Source organism: Diadema antillarum, unplaced genomic scaffold (assembly GCF_040938485.1).
Source record: "Diadema antillarum isolate AM-2024a unplaced genomic scaffold, OU_Dant_1.0 seq00000041_RagTag, whole genome shotgun sequence".
Taxonomy (NCBI): domain Eukaryota; kingdom Metazoa; phylum Echinodermata; class Echinoidea; order Diadematoida; family Diadematidae; genus Diadema; species Diadema antillarum.
Genome location: NW_027271153.1, coordinates 569097 through 589650, shown reverse-complemented (window position 1 = coordinate 589650; position 20554 = coordinate 569097).

Genomic DNA, 20554 nt, shown 5'->3' with positions numbered 1-20554 from the left:
CTGTATATCACGTCTCATCCATCATTATGCTGATTAAGACTATGTATACCGAAGGAAAAGAATCTCGTAATCGCATTTTGTAGGGAACGGAGAGCAGTTTTGAATTATTGATTATTTTTCTTTTCGCTCTTGCGTAGGCAAACTTTTTGAAGTTCGTTTGGATGTTTAGGGTTGTTTTTATTTTCATTCTTTTAACAAGTTTTAATGTAAAAGCTGATAACGGATTTTTTTTTTTGCTACTATAATAGTACAGATAGAAGAGAACGAATAAGAGAAGAATTTGCCATAGTATACAGCTTTCATGTCTAATAGTCGAGTATTTTTTTGTGTCGTTGTTATTGTTGATAAGATTGTGGTAAAAGATAGTAAATCTATGCACAATCGATAATATGCTTAGAGCAACATAAGGAAAGACATAATTGAGTGATAAACTCGTGCCAACTTGTAATCGATAAAATGATAAAAATAAGAATGACTTGAGATAATTATGTAAGCTGTTCTCGCCTAAGATCCATTTGAACTTATTTCCTGCTTGTTATTGCAAATACATGTTAATGTAAACATGACGTACATCACATCGTACTGTATTGCATTATGTTACAACAGTTCCTCAAGGGGATCTTGCTACTGTATTGTTGCGATTTTTTAACACCCAGCTTTACACTTTTATGATTCTGTCTTGTCCTTAACGGTCTTGATCAAAGGCTATGACAAAATCTGTATGTATTATGTGCTTGATTTTTCTCTCTTTCGCACCTTTTCTCTGTATGGCTCAGCATTTAATTTGATATTTGTGGTGCTCTTGGAAGGTTTAGTGTTTTTTTGTTTTTTGTTTTTGTTTTTGGTTTAGATTAAAAAATGTGCATGTACATTTATATCAGGGCCCAAATGTAGCTCTTCCGTTTTGTCTCTTTTTGCCCAAGTCTGCATTCGGTCAATCGGTAAATTACTATTTCAGCCTATAACTCTTGTCAGGAAATGATTACAAATTGTAATATGCATTTCGTTATTCCATCTGAAGTAACATTTATATGAACCAGCGCACTTTATGATATCAAGTATCACATAATGGAGAAGAAATAGCTGTAATACTTCTTGTGATCATGAATTCGTCCATTGTCGATATTTCCATTCCGGGAGTTTGGTAAGTTATAGTATAAACAAACTTTTTAGAGAAGCTGGGTCACAAACTGGGAAAAAAAACTGCTAAAACTGTTTCATGAATAAATCAATTTTATAGGAGAGGCTGACTTCTGATGGGATTTTTAAGAAGATGCACACTTCTTTGATTGTATTGTCCATACGTAATGGGATCCATCTATTTCCCCTAATCTTTGATACTGCCTTGGTGGACAAAAACAAAACAAAAACAAAACAAAACAAAACAAAAACCCAACAAACACCCAACAATATCGGTTGAGGTATAATGTCAAATACGATAACAAATTTACACGAAAGGAACCCTATAATTGAACAGATTTGCTATCAAATAAAAGAAATGTAGAATTTTTCTGGACACTGTCGATGTCACATATGCAAAATTCAGCTCGAGGTATTAGGTTTTGTTTGTAATCAAGCCAGAGCAGACAGTTGACACAAGCTCCGCCTATACCGTTTTTCATCATTTTTTAATGTTTTATTTTGGATCGATGCCTAGAAAAAGGAGATGCTTTTTTGTCATTATATAAGAGCGGCAGTTTGGGGGTATAGGCTCTACTAACTTTCTAACAGACAAGGAATGGGCACTCGGGCCTCCTGGGAACATCCGCCAAATCGAGTGGTTTATTGCTGTCAGATTTGTGTAAGTTAAGTTGAGTCTCTATGCTGTCTGTCAGCTCCAAGCTATAAGATGTGTGAAAGTATATTTCAGTATTTCTTTGGTAAAAACATATTTTATTTCCACCTGAACTTACCTTAGCCTTTGCATTCTTGTCACTTGCGTTTCCGGGAGCAAGTCATGATCGTTGCCTTCAGGCTCTTTATTTGGTTTGTGTTGGAGCTATGTAGATTTCGAAAAAAAAATCATCCGAACTGAACGGGGAAATCTCCTTGTATATCACTACATGTATTCATCTATCTATTCATGTAGTCATGGTGTGTTCAAACAGGATTCTAGACGACAGAGAATGACGATTAGTTGTTAGACAAGTTGAACACATTGTTTTAGGGACTCACCCAAGTTCATCTACTCTTTACCCCTTAAAATAATAGTGAAGAACCTGTTGTTTCTGTTCCTTTCTTGACTAACAGTCACGATCATGTACTTTGACAAACATTATGAACAATGTTACACAGGGCTGACAACTGCCTGAAGTTTCTAAACAAACCTTTACCTACTTTGACGTCAGAATTTTCAGTCACAACAGCGGTGGCTTTTGAATAGTTCAAAATGATGACATTTATTCAAACGGAAAGAAGGGGTTAGAATGTTGTACACATTGTCATTTGATTTCAAGAGTTGCAACAGATTCTTGAATTCCTTGCATATTGTTTTGAATAGAGATTTCTTTGTTATGAATACTCTATAGGGTGATGTTAGTCTTTTTGTTTAGAAGTTTAAGTTTGCCCTCAAGTTCAAGGCATGCCCTAAGAGACGTGCTTTAGGGTACATCATGGTGATTGCTCACTGTTTGAGTCCAATTCGGTAAATCAGTTGGAGCTTCCAAGACAGCACTCGAGACGTTAGACTGTGCACATGTTTCACCTCGTGGAAATCCATGGCGTCTCATGGAAAGAGTTACCTTGTCCTATACTTCCTGCTGCTCTTTCTAGGTAAGTTTACAAAAACTTACACTTGTTTCTTTTATGCCAACATACACCTTAACATACATCATGCACTTGTTTCATATCCTTAAAAGCTCAATTTTTCAATTGATATGGATATGGAGTGATTAGACTACTGTACAAAAGCATTTGCTATCACCGATTTTTGAAATAACTGATTCACTATTTTATTCATTCCTACAGATCAATCAAAATGAAGGGCTTTATCGCAAAGCAATGAGCTTACTCCATCCTTGTTAAGTTGAGATATTTATGATTAAAGCTGCTACAAAAAAAGAAAATAAGGAAATATAGCACATTTTTAATCATAACTTCTAGAATATTCCCTGTTATGCCACAAGTGAGATAATACTAGAAAGGTTTAATCTTGCTCTATCTGATGATTGACTTACTTTGCAATGTTTACAAATGGCGCTTAGCTCTTTTTGCAATAAAACTCTATACAAATGTTTATTCTAACTCATGATGTCTGGTTGAAATACAATTTACACTGAAAACATTACATTTCCTTATAACAACACAGTTATACTAACAACATTAATGTGCATATAGAAGGTTCAGATATCATATATCACAAAGATCCAGCATCTAAGTGTAGATTGTCACCATGGCCACATCTTTCAATGTCCATTTCAGCTAGACTGTCACCATCTTCTCCTTGATGTAGAAAGATTTACAAGAACTGTCATGACGAAACTAATGCAAATTCCAATTTTATTAGGCGATCATATAATTCATTTCAGTATAGATGAAATACTCACTCAGGAGAAACAAGGCACCGTGTTCTTTGCAAGTATTTTTATATGGACATGTTGAAAATTATTTGTTCTCCATCGCATGATTTTGAATGTAAGAGCGCCTCATTCCCCTGCATTTACCTTAAGCTATTAACCTATAACAGATTCTTTTTTTTAAAACCATGTGCGCTGGATATTTCTTCAAAACTATTTACTGAAAAACGTATGCCTATACCATTCAGCGTTTATGTTATATAACGAAAATTGATAGCATCCTATTTAGTTCAGTTTTATTTCTGCATTCCATTGCTAAGACTATGATACAAAAGATGACAAAGCGTCAACATTGTTGTGAACGAAATTAACAAACATTATTATGTAGTACATACAAGACAAAACATAGAAAGTAAAGACACAAAACAATGTCGTGTTAAATGTACACGGAGAAAGGGAACATTTTAGAGTAAAGTTTGCAAAAAATATACATAAAGCCATGATTTAACAGCTCAAATAAACTAGATATTTAAACGAGACTATTTTCATTTAAAAGATATCCAAGAAACATAACAGGTGGTAGAAGGCAAACTTGTAAGGAAATTAAGAACCAGATTTGATTTGATTTGATTTTATTGTTCCACATTTCAAAACATCAAACATGATACGATCGATTGAACATAAGATTGAACATAGCGTCGTAAATTACAAAAAATACAAGAGAAGACAATTTAACAAACATGAAATGTGGGGACCTACTAAAAAGCAAAGCTTGTAATGTATAGGTCCCTGTATATATGAAAGTGTTGGTCTTCTTAAACAACCTAGAAACGAAAACTATGAAAGGAAGGAAAGGGACGTAAAAGAAAAGAGAGCAAAAAGAGCAAAGGAAAGGAATAGAATATACGAAAGCATAGCGAAATACAAAGTAGCCACCTGTAACGCGTTAACAAGACTCCTTGTCACCCGAGCAACACAGTTACGTAACTGTAAGAATGCGCAAAAACGCACATGATACATAATGATTCATTAATTCAGGAATAGCCTTGACAGAAATGACTCAGTAAAAAAAAACATAAGGCAACCATGGAATACCATGGAATACATATGATAAACAACGAATCTGATAAAGAAGAGGGAGTTCAAATAAAATTGCATGTTGTATTATTAGATATAAGCCTGCACAAGGGATTTTTTTAGTTTACGTTTAAAACAGTTCAATGACAACGATTCAATAATGTCGGAGTCAAGGCTATTCCAGAATGTTGGACCTGTATGTACTATTGTTTTAAGAGCAAATGCAGTTCTCACGGGAGAAAAGTGAAATGAATTTTCCTGTCTTGTAGGGTACTAAATGTATAACTTTATTTTTTACAAACATGGGAGTGAAAGCATAAGGTAATTCGTCTTTAGTTAACTGGTACATAAATATCCCAAGGGAGTAAGAATATATATCAAAAATCTTTAAGAGGTTATTACTTTTGAACAGAGGGCTTGTCGGTGCTAAATAATTGGTACAATTGATAATCCTTACAGCTCGCTTTTGTATTCTAAAGATAGACTCCAGGCGTATTTTGGAACAATTCCCCCAGGCCAGTATGCTATAATGAAGATACGGCAATAACAAAGTCGAATATAAGGTACGTAATACATATGTGGGGAAAACATGCTTAAGCTTCTGTATAACACCCAAATTTCTTGATAATAACTTACATAAATGATTTGTTTGTTCCTGCCAAGATAATTTACAATCAATTAAAAGACCAAGAAATTTAACTGAATTTGTCTGTTGTAAGTTTACTCCTGTGATTGAAATTGAGCCAGGTAAACAAGTGATTGTATTACTAAACACCATAAAATTAGTTTTGTTTAGATTTAGAGAAAGTTTGTTACTTTGAATCCAATCATTGACGTGATTCAACTCAGAGTTAAGCATATCAAGTAACTCAGTAGGATTTTTGTGCGTCAAAAAAAGACTTGAATCGTCCGCAAACAAGAGGAAAGAAAGGAGTGCTGACGACCTGGGCAAATCATTTATGTACACAATAAAAAGAAGTGGTCCCAAAAGGGAGCCTTGTGGAACACCACACGTTATATTTGCTGTGCTTGAATCAGAATCATTAATGTGTACAAATTGTGATCGATTTGTGAGGTAATCTCTGAACCACTCCAAGGCGCTGCCACGAATCCCGTAATGAGACAGTTTGTACAGTAATATTTCATGATCAATTGTGTCGAACGCCTTGGAGTGGTCCAGAAAAACTCCAACAGTGTGAGATTTAGCTTCGATAGCTTGAACAACTTTATCTATTAACAACAAAACAGCGTGAGTAGTCGAATGTTTTTTGCGAAAACCAAATTGAGTGTCTACTAGGATATCATGGTCATTTAAAAACTTGATAGTTCGGGAGTAGACAACTTTTTCAAGTACTTTGGAGAATGATGATAAAAGAGATATAGGTCTATAATTGCCCAGGTCGTCCTGTCTGCCTTTCTTAAAAACAGGAATAATCTTGGCAACTTTCATTTTACTAGGAAAAACACCAGTCATTGAAGACAAATTGAATACATGGGTCAAAGGTGCGGCTACTTCATAAATGATTTGTTTAAGAAGAAACATTGAAATACCATCATAGCCTGAGCTTTGTTTAGCTTTAAAATTATTTACAATATCAATGACATCCAATGCATCTACGGGCGTGAAAAATATAGAACTAGGATTGGGATTCACAAGAAATGAATGAAATGTTTTTTCCGTTAAAGGAATATTTCTGGCCAAATTTGACCCAATATTTACAAAATACGTGTTGAATGCTTCAGCAATACCACGGGAGTCATCAATTATCGTTCCATTTTGTATTATTTTATCAATTCCCAGTTTCTTTCCATCATTCTTTTTTAATACATCATTTATAACTTTCCAAGTAAACTTGATATCATTTTTATGGATTTGAAATTGTGCAGAAAAATAATCTTTTTTTGCTTTACGTAGCACAGAAGTCAAAATAATAGTACAATAAGAGTAACAAAATGAAATTATTGTGATATCAAAATAAAACATGCTTTGGAATGATGCAAAAACCACTCAAAAGATATTAATGAAATACTTAATAAGAAGAAAAAAGAAAATCGAACAATAAGTGAACCATCAAATTGAAACATGCTTTGAATGATGCAAAAACCACTGAAAAAAAGACATTAATGAAATACTGAGAAAAAAAAGGAAAATGTACAATAAGTGAACTTGAGTCTGAAAAGTAATCCATCACAAATGTTACAGAAATAAATAATCTTTATGATAATTTTCAGTACGATTGGAAATAAGAATATGATGCTTTTGAAACATATTTGCATGAAAATTTTATTGATTAATTTCCAATCCTTTAACAATTTCTGATGAAGGCCTACTAGAGTATAGTTTCAGCATTTGATGCAAACAAATCAAAAAGGTATGATGGTTTGACATAGAAGGAAATATAACTTCTATTGATGCCACTCGATTTTTTTTTATGCTTCCATTGAACAAGGCATTTTCCAATTGCATTAACAGTCGCAAAAGTGATACAAATTTCTAAATGGCAATAAAACGTTTGAAATAATTAAAGACATCTGTTTATTGGTAAAGTGTTAGAAAAATATATAACTTTGTTTAAAAAACGTAAAGTTCATTATAGGAGATGAATTGGTTGTAGAAAAGGGTTTAGTACTTAGTATGTAATAATCGATTTTGTGAACCATTTTGCCTAAGCTTTTGAGGACAAATCAATACTTGTTGGACTTGTAAAAAAAATTATCGAAAGCTTTTAATTGTATTGATCAATCGATTTTACTGAATAAACTTTGTTTTATTACATAAAGAAAACTGACTAAAATGGTTTCAGAGTTTGAGTGTTAGGAAGCATTATGTTTGTAAAGCTTTTTTTTCCACAATTTAGAAATATTTCAAAAAGTGCGCCTCACGGTTCATATCTTAAAATACTCTTATATTGTTTTAATGTATATCAATGATGTACAATGCGTGAGGAATACTTTATCTTTAAGTTTATTTGCTGACAACACCCACCTCCAGGAAAAGATGTTGCAATGATTAATCAGGCTTTTGATACTGAACTGGGAGAAGTGCAGTTAGTTTTTCAGCAAATGAGCTACAAATAAATCATTAAAAACAAATTATGTAATAATTAGGTCTTGGAATGAAAATACTGTTTCAAATTTAATAAATATCACGATAAATGATATGAAGATTGAAAGGGTTTAAGGTATTAATTTATTGTGTCTCGGTATAATTATTGCAGTTTGATGGGGAAAGATTATTTAATCGCATTTCTTTTGAAATATCAATAGCATTGGAGGATTGAATAATTTGAAATATATATGACCACTGAAAATTTGTGCTAATCTGTAAAAAAAAAATCTATAATATAGTTTGATTTTATCAGAGTTATTGGTATATTGTGTGGGGATACAAGAAAATAAGATCTTATGAGAAAGAAAACGACTAAGTGAAGTAGTACAAGACATATATGAATAATGATAATCAATTCTTGTTAACCAAATTAAACAAATACTTCTTGAGATCATTCTTAAATACTTCACAGAATTACCATTTTTAATGAATTGAGGGAGTGAGTTCCATAAGGAAGACCCGGCGCAAGCAAAAGTTCGTTCCCCCACTTTGTATGAAACCTAAGGATGACAAGGAGACTTGAGTTCTAAGAACGTAGATATTGAGAGAGAATATATTGATTGACGAGGCAGATGTTATAGATCACGACATTTCCTTGTTTGCCACAATTTGCCGATATTCACGTGTTAAGATACTTATTTTCAGGTATTGTGGCGCCTATTGATGTCCGTCTCTCAGCGTCACGTGTAGAGCAAGGGCCAAAAAACTCGACAGGAGTGCTCCAGCTTCGCGAGTCTCCAAATGATGTTTGGCACACCCCTTGTCTGATGGCGTCTTTCTCGTGGCATGCCTTGCCACGATTGGTGCAAGTAGTCTGCCGACAAATCGGCTACCCTGGCGCCGTTTATGCTACCTTAGTTCATTCAGGAAATATAAATAATCCCCTGGGTGACATCCTTTGCAGAGGGAGCGAAGAGACAGTAGATGACTGTCGGTTCATCGGTTGGGAACCCATAGAGCGCAAAGAGGAGTTTAGCTATGATTGTGGTTCAGAACGTGAGCTTTGGATAAACTGTGATGACGGTAGGTGCACGAATGCTCCATGCTTGTCATATTATTGCTCGTACGTGTATACAGATTCAAAGATTTTCTGTTTTCATTGTTTCGTTATCCGCGAGGTTTTTTTTATTTCGAAACACATAAATCCCTTTGATCCAACCATTTTGGCGTTATTCCAAAGGCTCGTCAAACAGAAAACGATGAATAAAGTTCGTTATATCAAAGATTCGTTATTCTAAACAGACATTTCAAGTTATTCATTCCTTATTCATTTTCGGATAAACGAACCCTCTGAGTAACGAACCTTGTTTCGTTCTCGGATTACCCAATCTTCAAAATAATGAGCCTGTATTCCGTTCTCGGTATAACGTGTATAGAACTTTTTTGTCCTTCATCAAAATTACGAACCTTCGGAACATTGAATAACGCACACTCAGGAAAACTAACTGTAACCGTCGTGGTATCAACGTGGTGTAGTAGACAGTAGTAGGAATAGGAAAAGTAGTACAGTGTATAGTAGGATATTGAAGAACGGACTACTCGGTCAGATCGGTTGGCGGATGGGGAGGGCGGCGACCCGCCAAAGATGCTCTGTTTTCGTATGCGATACAGAGAGGTGTCGCATAGTCTATGAACACAATGCGTTAAAAAGACGACTAGTACTGTCTCCTATCTGAATTGGAAAAAAATAGACCGCTGTAAAGCACGATGCAATAAGTGCAGATAATCTTCATAAATGAAGGCGTGGTTTTTCCACGACGCAATTAATCATCTAATAAAAGATACCAAACAAAAAATGCAGAATGGACCTGAGATTTTAATGCTACAATGATATGATAATGTGTAAAGAAACGTCTGTTTAGGTAAAAACAAGTTGAGTTTTCTGATTATAAGCTTATAAGCAAACAATCCACGTGGTATGACGAGTCGCACAACATTTTATCACTGAGACGATCTTCAGGGGCAACTATCAGAGAAATTTAAGAAGGACATGCAGAACATGTTAAAGAACTCGTTTAAAACCAAATTCTAAAACTGAAGGAGGAGTGAGGAAGAATTTGAAATACCTGCACCTGTATTCCCTGTAAAGAAAAGACAAATGGTACTAGTGACATGGCGAGAAACTTAAAAAAAAAGAAAAGGTTTGAAATTCTTCGTGTCAAATCACTATATTATCGCTTGTTTACTTATACCATACATACCATACATCCTTTTATTCATTTCATTCCCACACTGGGATTTGGCTCTGCGTGGACTCAGACATGTTGCAACCTCCAATGATAGGCCCTACATCGTGGCGTTTGGCTAACTTAGGACTGCTTCTAGCTATGCTGGAATGCCGAAAAAAAAAATAAGAGAGAAATAAGTACCAAAAGAGAATCATTTCTTTGCCCCTTTTTATTATGTCGTCTTTCATCGCCTATTGATAAACACAGGTTTAAACAGCGTCATCAGCAGACTGTGCTGGTACCAGACTTGCGGGTTCTTCTATAGTGGATTTGATGAAGGCCCCAGCACTTGCCACTGCGATCTCGACTGCCCGCTCTTCGGCGACTGCTGCTACGACTTCGACAATGAGACATCGGTCGAGGGTCATCGGTTTCTTTACGGCGACCCCGTACCACACCCAACTCCTACTGACATAGTTGATAGAATGGAATGTGTGGATTTGCATGTCACCTCAGGCCTACATCCGTCCTACTGGCTGGTGACAAGCTGCCCACCCTCTTTCGGCATCCAAGAGGTATGTTTATATGATATGTTTATATATATATATATATATACACTTTTTTTAGGTGTGAGATAAACATTACTGGAAAGTTTTGCTCAAATTATTAAAACTTACAAGGATTTACAAAGGGAACATTCATTTATTGTCGATATGACACGATGTACTATGATACGAGTGCAACATAACACGATGACAATCATAGTGAAAATTGCCAGATAAGGAGATCACATGAATGAAAATTCTTCTGAGATATTAGAGTTGCAGAAATAAAATATGATTATATCATATGATATCAAATGTATAATTATATTATTATAATCTAACGTTATCTCGTAAAAGAATATAGTATGTACTTTGTAATCATATTACACCTATGATCTTAAGAGTTACATGTATGCTGCCGATAGGCTGCTATACATAATTATAATATTACAGATGGCTCACTTCTTTCAGTATTTCTTTATGTGATAGGCATGTAGATATCCACATTTATCGAAATATAAAAATAGAAATTCAAAAATCAAAACTAGTCTACTTCGAGAAGTTCAGGGAGTGTCACATGCTTAAACCATATATGTTTACTATGAATGTCCAAGACGTCTTTCTGTCCACACAGTTGCAGAAAAAACAACAACAACCAGTTCGAATTGACGACGAAACTTTAAATGTCTGCTTTGACTTTAAAATTGCAAGACTGCCGGTCGGATCAACTATGAAATCATGACAAATAAGGGATTTTTTCCCCCGAGATCCGAGCGTTGACAACAGCGACCCATCAATTTCAGTTTCTTAATCCTCTTGAGTCATCGACACGTATTCTTCAATTACATATATATATATATTTTTTTTCGAGCACGTGTGGGTAGATCACGCACCATAACCACAGAGTTGATAAGGGATCTCCAGTCGACCACTTATTTTATTGAGCTGAACTTGCTGTATTATGAAATTTTTTGAACAGTTTTACTATGAACCTCATTTAACGGTTTTATTTCAGTGCTCAAAAATCCCAACAGTGTTCGAAAAGAAAAATGAAATGCCCAGCAAAAAATATCTTTTACTCATAGGTCGTACGTAGCTGTGAGATGACCAATGCAACAGACTCCGCTGCCAGTCACCCAGTCTACAGTGAAGATGGAGTTCATTTCTTAAATGTCGACTGCGCGTTGTGCAACGGGTATACCGACGTGACACCGTGGGATCATCATTCAGTCGCGAGAGGCTTGTCGACTTCTTCAGAGATTGAGCCTATTGTCTACACACCACCTGAGTCAACACCTCTACGTCCGAACCCCATTATTCCCAGGGCGTGCCATGAGAACATTATCTCTGATTGCGACCCTCTTTATGAGAACATTTTCCCTAATATTGGCGAGGCATGTAAAAATAACTGGGCTCTTGTCTTGATAGACAACGTGATATTCCGCAACCGTTTTTGTGCAATTTGTAACGGCTACGTCACTGAAGGGAGAGATGATGATATTTGTATCAAGAATCTTGGTCTTTCCTTTATCTTCCAAAACTTCCCCTGGTCTCCGCAGTTGCATGATGATGTAGATCCTTTTCAAACGAGTTGTTTTGAAGGATATGTCAGGGTTGACGGATGGTGTACTCCCGTATTGGGCAATTGGTCCTCGTGTGACCACATCACTACACAGATTAGTTTCCTAGACGACAACCCTCAGAAAGATTGGCAGTGTGTCGATATCAACAAGCATCTGTTTCAGTACATGAAAAGCTCAAACCACATAAATCTCGACATCATCTTGTGGCCAGACCATCACTCCGTCATCGTTGAGTTCTCCGAGAAGACTGATCTCGGAGCAGCAATTGACCGTCACTTGTCAGATGTTAGCACAACTGACTGCTTGACAAAATACATGCATGTCGAAGTCAAGAGTAAGTGTACTACTAGTCTCTCCGAGAAAACCTGTAATTATGACTGGATTGTAGGAGAGCCAACCGACTTCGAAAAAATTTCCGGAAGTGGGTCGGCGTTTGCATACAAGAACGACCTCCTAATACTTGTACACTTTTATACAAATATCACGACTTATGAACTCGCAGATAATGGATCTTCATTCACTAAAACCTCACAGCTGGGAATTTGTGGAAGTATCACGAATAGATCTACCTGCGCTATGGAGGTGGTATTAGATACATCCCAATTTGAACTTGTAAACTTCAATGGCTCTAGGTACGTTCTCTTTCTTGGACAACTCTTTCATCCACGTGATTATTTTATCTTTTCCGACGGATCGATCGAACTCTGCATCCGCTCGTTGGAAGTTCTGAAACTTTTCGGTGAAGGCGGGTCCAAACTCCTCATTCTGATTGAGCGAGTGGGATTTGGCATTTCCTCTGGATGTTTTCTGATGACCTTTATGATTTATTGCGCGTATCAACAGTTGCGGAATCTCCACGGAATGGTTGTGATGAACCTGGTGCTCGCGCTTCTGCTTTCTCACATTCTGATAGAGTTTGTCGCAGATTTTGTCACTGATTGGTCCGAGGTCTGCATCGTGATCGCCGCTCTGTCTCACTATTTCTGGTTAGCCGCTTTCTTCTGGAAGACGGTTGTTGCACATGACCTCTTCGTCACTCTGTCTGCGAAACCAGCCACGGCCCTAGCAGCGAACAGGAAGAAGACCAAGAAGGTCCTGGCCTACTCGACCTTTGCTTGGGGTGTCCCATTGCTCATAGTCGGCACGTCTCTTGCTCTCCAGTTCCTCCCTCTAGTTCAGCAGATGCAGATTTACGGTGACGCGGGGAGAATGTGCTGGATCACCCCTACAATGGCAAATGTCATTGCTTTTGGAATTCCATCCACTGTGTGCCTCCTCGTCAACGGAATCCTTTTCGTCCTGACCGCTAGAAATATCTTGAGAGTTCGTCAACAAGTCAATCATGCGAGTCCAGAAAGCGTCAAGACCCGAAACAGGACAGTGGACTTGCTAATTCACGTAAAAGTAAGTGTTATCGTACCATAATGAGAATAATATCAATGATAATGATTACAATGACAATAAGGTCTAATTGTTTATCCAGGGTAGCCCCTTAAAGGGACTGTACAGTACTGGTTGAGGTGGGGATTCATGTTTTGAACATTCCTAAGTGAGATAATGAGAAACTTCTTATGAAATATGAAAGAGCATGTAGTTTTAAAGAAGGATTCAACGATTATTTGATGAAAATTGGTTTTTCAAATGGCTGAGATATCCCAAGAAGTGATGATAATAAAAGGTGACAGGCCACGCCTTTTATTAGGATCTCTTTGTTTCACCTTGTTTGGGGATATCTGAGCTATTTCAAAACCGATTTTCATCAAATAAACTATTGATACCCCTTAGAATTGCATGCTCTTTGACATCTCATAGAGTGGTTTCTGCATATCTCGCAAAACGTTACAAGCTAAATCCTCACCTCAACCAGAACTGTACTCACCCTTTAAGTGTTGGCACTGCTCTACCAGAGGGTCCTGCAATTATTATTACCCTAGCGTTGCCAGGTATATATATATACACCTGGGTCGAGAGGGACATGGTGGGTAAAACATCTCGTCCAAGAACGTAAGCACTGGGCGGGAATCGAACTCGGGTCCGCTGATTGGGAGTCGGGAGTCGTATCCACTGTGCCACAGCGCTCCCACATTACTGATTTCACTATAATTTATGTGATATTGTGTGGTGAAATAAGGTCCAAATATGAATATCGGTCCGGATCAATAAAGTATTCAAAAAGGACATTTACCTCGATGTTATTTTTCTGTATTGACTGTTAAGTTACTGTGGTATTCGTTATTTATATAACAGATATCCTTCCTCCTTGGATTCACGTGGGTGTCCGGATTTGCAGCAAGTTCATTCAGAGCAGATGTATTCTGGTATGTGTTCATCGCCCTGAACTCTCTCCAAGGGATAGTTGTCTTCTCTTCCTTCGGCCTCAAGCGTGTTCGAGATGTCTGTTCTAAGCCAGAGATCGGCCAGAACGCTGCTGTTGTCCAAGCGAACAGCAACGCTGCTGTCCCAGCGAACAACAACGCTGCTGTCCCAGCGAACAACAACGATGCTGTCCCAGCACAAGACAACGCATAGTCACGTGATTAAAGGCAGGTTTATAAGCTCTTGAGTAGTGCTTTCTGGAAACTTACTTTGAAAATACAATCCAGTTACAAGGTGAATAAAGGTATTCAGAATGAAGAAAAAAAAATCAGAAACTAAGACAAAATAAATCGTCAAATATGTATCTTGTATACACACCGATACATCTTTCATAAGTGACTGGGCATGATAAACGTTATGTAGACTTTTTTTTTTTTTTTTATAACAATGACTCATGTCGACATCTGTAAAAGTGCTGTACTTCGATTTTGTCTGCGCTTAGCCTAGTCACTGTTTTTCAGAGGATTATGCGAATTTTTATATCTTACTATACATACATAGACTTGTATCCATTGTTCCACCATGATCAGAAGCGGACCCAGCGGGTATAGGGCATCTCCTTGAAGGTATAATGATCGGAGCATTCCGACCTTGGTGTTTTGTCAACCGTACAAAATTCTGCGATTAGCAGTCTGCAATTAGCAGCCTGAGAATCGATCCATGTTTAACATTGGACATGCCGAATCGAAGGAAATGCCTGTCTTTAGTCGGTTACTTCCGCTAGCTGATGAATCAGATTTACACAAATAATTTCTTACGGTAGGTGAGATAGGCTATACCTACCCACAAAGTCATTGACCAGTAACCCATTAATATGTATTCAGCATGGTTACCAACGATTAGGGTCCAAGAAAACGGGAGATATGATGTCATGATCTCAGCACCGATGTACAGGAGCATGGTGTTCATGCCTAGACAGCAAAAAATCAGACAAAATACATACAAGTCATGTATAATATGTCTGCATGATTATGTATATTTGTGGCCCCTACATAAATAGATAGACAGAAAGAAAGAAAGAAAGAAAGATAGATAGATAGATATATGGATATGTAAGTATGCAAAGCACAAATTACCAACGGTAATAAGGAATAGAACTACATCGATGTCTAAATAGAGCAAAGCAAACGCATGTCAACTTGTATTGATTCATCACACTTTGGTCATTACTTAATGTGACCAGAAGAATATCCAGATATGTGCCATGTATTGTAATAACTTTAATATTTAGATAGATAAATGGTATTTTATTGAAGTATTCATGTCTCGCAGTCATACGACTGAATTGCACATAGAATTACATCGTAAAAGAGACAATAGATATTACAAAAAAGGTATTCATACAAATGAAACACGTAAAATACTGACATCAAGAAACGAGGTCATACGACAGGACATGTAGACCTACAGACTGGGCAAGCCGTAAACATAATCTCATAACAAAAACACAGATGATCATGGTTCGGTATTCACACACTCTCTTTCGACACCTGCCTCACACACTATCACACGCCCTTTCGCTCTTTGTCACTTTCACTCGCTCTTTCTCTCATGTTTCGCATACGCACCACATACGCTCACACAACATATTGGTACATTATCAGACCTGCTGATTTCCTATTCTCGTTACACCCCAGTGATCACTCTCGTGCACCTGATCATCAAAGCCTATACTGATCAATGAGATTCTTCTCGGGAGATATGCACAATGAATGCCTATTGAAACACACTGTATATTGCACTGACTTAATTACGGGGGATTCTAAAATGTGCAAAGTATATATAATTCCACTCCCAAACAAATAGGGTGAAAAAAAGCAAAACATGTTCCAGACAATGAATTGGTGTAGTTGAGTAGAGATAAATAGAAGAATGAGGAAAGAGGGGTATGGGTGGGAAGGAGACATAGGGCGGAAGAAACAGAGAGGATAAAAAAAAGAAGGAAATCAGAAGGTGTACACCAACAGAGCGCCTATACAATATTGGGTGGGATATACATGCATGCAAGAACCAAGGGAGGTTAAGAGAGAAATAGGAATCGGAGTGTCGGCTGCAGCAAGTATTATACAGTTCTGCGAGGCACGTGACACCTGTACATTGTGTATCATAACAAACAGATTATCTAATAATTGAAATAACACGCAAAATGAACGCTTTCATAAGTGTAAGCCACAGACTCTACACGCGTACATTATACCTCTTTACACAAAAGATATCATCTTTGTGGTGTAAATAGGAAGAAATAAGAGGGATCACATCAATGAGCATAAAGTTGATCAAAGTGACACGAAACTCATTATCCGAATACGACATGAGACATAATGTTGGGTAAACTAGTTCTTTTTCTCGTAAAATAAATATATACAGTTAAATGTGATTATCATTGCATCAAAAAAAAAAAAAAAGCATATTACAATCATACAGTACAAAAAGCACTGCTTAAAGCCGAAAAATGAGAGAAGCCGGAAAGGCCAAGAGAAAACGGGAAATAGGAGTACACATCGTAACATACACACAACGGGAAATAAAAACCTACCCATTGCAAATCAAAAGCTACAAGATGAAATGTCATATAAACCCCGCACCATTGTATAAACAAATCATCAATGCAGTATAGACGTGTAGATAAAAGGGGGACAACCAGTCAATGGTCATAAAACTTGGTCAAAATATCGTTGGTTCGTCATCCAAATACACGTGCACCAAAAATTGTTTTGCGTGAGATTATTATACTTCTCGTGACATGAAAATGCTGTATAGTATCGTACAAAGAAAGCAATGATACGGTAAAGCACAAGGGGCTGCATAAAATACCATCATGAGTAAAGGTACAATTATGATAACAATTTCCGAGCCTAAGAGACGACTTTTGCTCACAATACAAGGAAACATTACAAGGAAGTAATATTTGCCGATGAACATGATGCAAAACAAAACGTAAGACCTGTATAATATCATTTAGAATTCAGTAGTTTAGTCATGAATGGTACTGGGCTATTTTTGTAACGGTTGGTGCGGCACCTAGGTTCTTTGTACAACTTTGTATGTCTTGAAGATCTTGCGCAATCGTTAAGCATGAACCAGTTTTTTCCAATCTCTAGTTTAGTGGAAGACTTGGCAAAGGAGAAGCAGAGTTTGACACGCCTTGAGGCCAAGTCCTGAATCCCCGCTAGCTCGAGTGAAGTGCAATAGGAATTTCCAGGGAAGATAATTCTCAGTGCTCGTTTCTGGATACGTTCGATGGCGGATGACTGAGCGACAGTAAGCCCGGAGTGCCAGACAGGGGAGGCATATTCCAGGAGGGGTCTGATGTATCCAGTGTATACTGTCACAAGGTCAGCAGGAGGAAGTCGGAATTGTTTCAGTCTGCGGAGCATATACAGGCGAGAGGCTGCGCGTGACGTAATGGAGGACACATGGTGATTCCATTTAAGGTCGCTTTGGATAGCCACACCGAGCAATTTCATGACTGACACTTCCTTCAGAACATCGTTGCACAGAATGAGATCAAGATCAGGTGGTGGCGTTTTGCGGAAACTGACACGCATAATGTGACATTTGTGTGGATTTAGCATGACATTATTGTGACCACACCAAACTTCCAGGTCACACAAAACAGATTGCAGGGACACACTGGGCGTAGCACCACTGATTTCAACAGCGCCAAGGGACATATCGTCTACATATTTCCACCGACGAATTGAGGAATCACGCAGTGCATCATCAATGAGAACTAGAAACAGGAGGGGACCAAGACGGGTGCCTTGAGGGACACCAGCCGACATCGCTCTTGGAGGTGAGAGGACGCCTCGGTAACGAACTTGATTTTGTCTGTCCGTCAGGAAACTGCCCGTCCATTCAATCAACCACGGAGCCACGCCGGAAGCGAACAGTTTCTGCATCACGACTGAGTGGTCTACCCGGTCGAAAGCGCGAGTGAAGTCAGTAGAGACGATGGAAGTGATGGATTTAGGGCGATCCGCGTTTTCACACAGGAAGTTGTAGATGTCAATTTCTAATATTTCTAATATTTTTCTTCAGATTACCTGAATACGCCCGCAAAAAGCCCCTTCCAAACTAAGAATCTGCCAGTGACATCATCTGTAAATCATTGCTAAAATACTGCTATGATGAACAAAAGGCACTGAAATGCACCTCATACACCGAACATAACTTGCATATTTAGACTTTTCCTGCAATGTCTTTCATCAATCATAATAAGTTACGTGGAAACATGCAAGTTTTATGTCTAGTCTGTGTAAAGATGTTTAAAAACACGTTTAATTACAAGCTTTCATGTAAGTCTCAAAGCGTTCCTTGCCTCCTACGAATCCCTATTAACCAATGGGAGCAGTGATTTTAAAAATGTTTGAATTATCACATGCTATGCATATGTGTTAGTCAGTTGTATCACAAAACATCCTACCACATAAAAATATAAAGCCCGAAATATAAGGAGATATTACTATTTTTCTCAATCAACTATATATCTGTCGACGGTTTATTCTAGAAACAATTTCAGTATAACTATTGTTAACATTTTGTATATTTAACTTAATTCAACAAATATGGAACGGTTCCTTACATTCAAAGGTAACCTCTTGAATTGTTTGTTTGATTGATTGATTGATTGATTGATTGGTAGAGCAGGTTTGAAGTGCAACTATGATGACATAAACAAGATCCAATAAATTCATTTATTCACTTATGTTGTTTATTTCTCACGTTTCCTCATTGTACATTTATGTCCATTTCTTGACTATCAGGGAAATGTTACCATGTTACGTATACTAGTAATGGGGAGGAACATAAAATGTGAAGTTTGACAAGATATGCATCATGGGACCGCTTGCGGGTAATGACTGTCTGTAATGATGGGAGCAACCACTCTTCTAGATAAGGCCTAAAAGTTAGTTCGTTCGTTTGCTGCTGTTATGAAAATTATAGTCTGGAAGACTTTTTAAATGAAAGACTCGCTTTATAAATAGCAGTTTAAGGCCCCATTGTGTTTTCAAATGTACTTACTTACTTAAACATATTTATCCCTCGAACTCTGCGATCGTGGGGAGGCACGAGGAATAGTAAGCGGTCGACCGGTTCCATCCGGCTCTATCTTGGGCTGTTGGGAGGAGGTCTGACAAGGGTAGAACTGTCCATTCCTTCACGTTGTCTAACCAGCTCTTTCTCTGTCGGCCGCGGCAGCGTCCACCCTCTACAGTGTCCTGTAACACAGTCTTTACGAGGCAGTCGTGCCGAATAACATGACCAAACCAGGCCAGCTTGCGTCTCTTGACCATTTGTAGGAGTGTCACTTGAGGCTCCACAAGGCTGAAGACCTTGTTTCGGACAAACTCATTGGTTTTGTGTTTCCAGTAGTGGATGCTAAGCAGTCTCCGCAGACATTTGATCTCAAAAGCTTGGATTTGCTTTTCTGATTCGGCCAGCACTGTCCATGTCTCGCATCCATAGAGGAGAATGGAGGTGACGAGAAACCTTAATAGCGTGTATTTTGTGTTGAAACTAATGTTGCTCTTCCATATCCTGTTGAGTCTAGCCATCGCTGCTGTTGCTGTGGCTATTCTGGTTCGAATTTCCCCTGTACAGGTGCCATCCTTGTAGATCATTGATCCCAGGTATTTTAAGCTTGTTATCTCTTGTAAGGTCTCCCCATTCATAGTGATTTTTGCACTGATGTTGTTTGGGCTATTGACCATCACTTTGGACTTTTCTGTGCTCACTTCCATGCCATATGCCTCTGCTCTGTCCACCAATCTGTTGGTGAGGTCCTGTAATTCTCTGTTGGTGCCTCCCATGAGGTTGATATCGTCTGCGAATAGAAGATTACTGATGGGTCTACCACCAATTGAGATTGAAGTTTGGTGGTTCTGCAGTGTTTCCCGCATGATCTTCTCCAGGAAAAGGTTGAATAAGACAGGAGAGAGTAAACAACCCTGCCTCACGCCAACTATTGTCTTGAAGAACGCTCCAAACTGGCCGTTCAAAAGCACTGCACTGCTAGAGGTGGCATAGAGAGCCTGAATAACCTGCACCAGTTGTTCGTCATTACCAAAATCTCTCATAATCTTCCATAAGCCATCGTGCCACACTTTATCGAAAACCTTTTTGAAGTCGATAAAATTTTGGAAGAGGTCTCGCTGGTGTTGTAGATGCTTTTTGATCA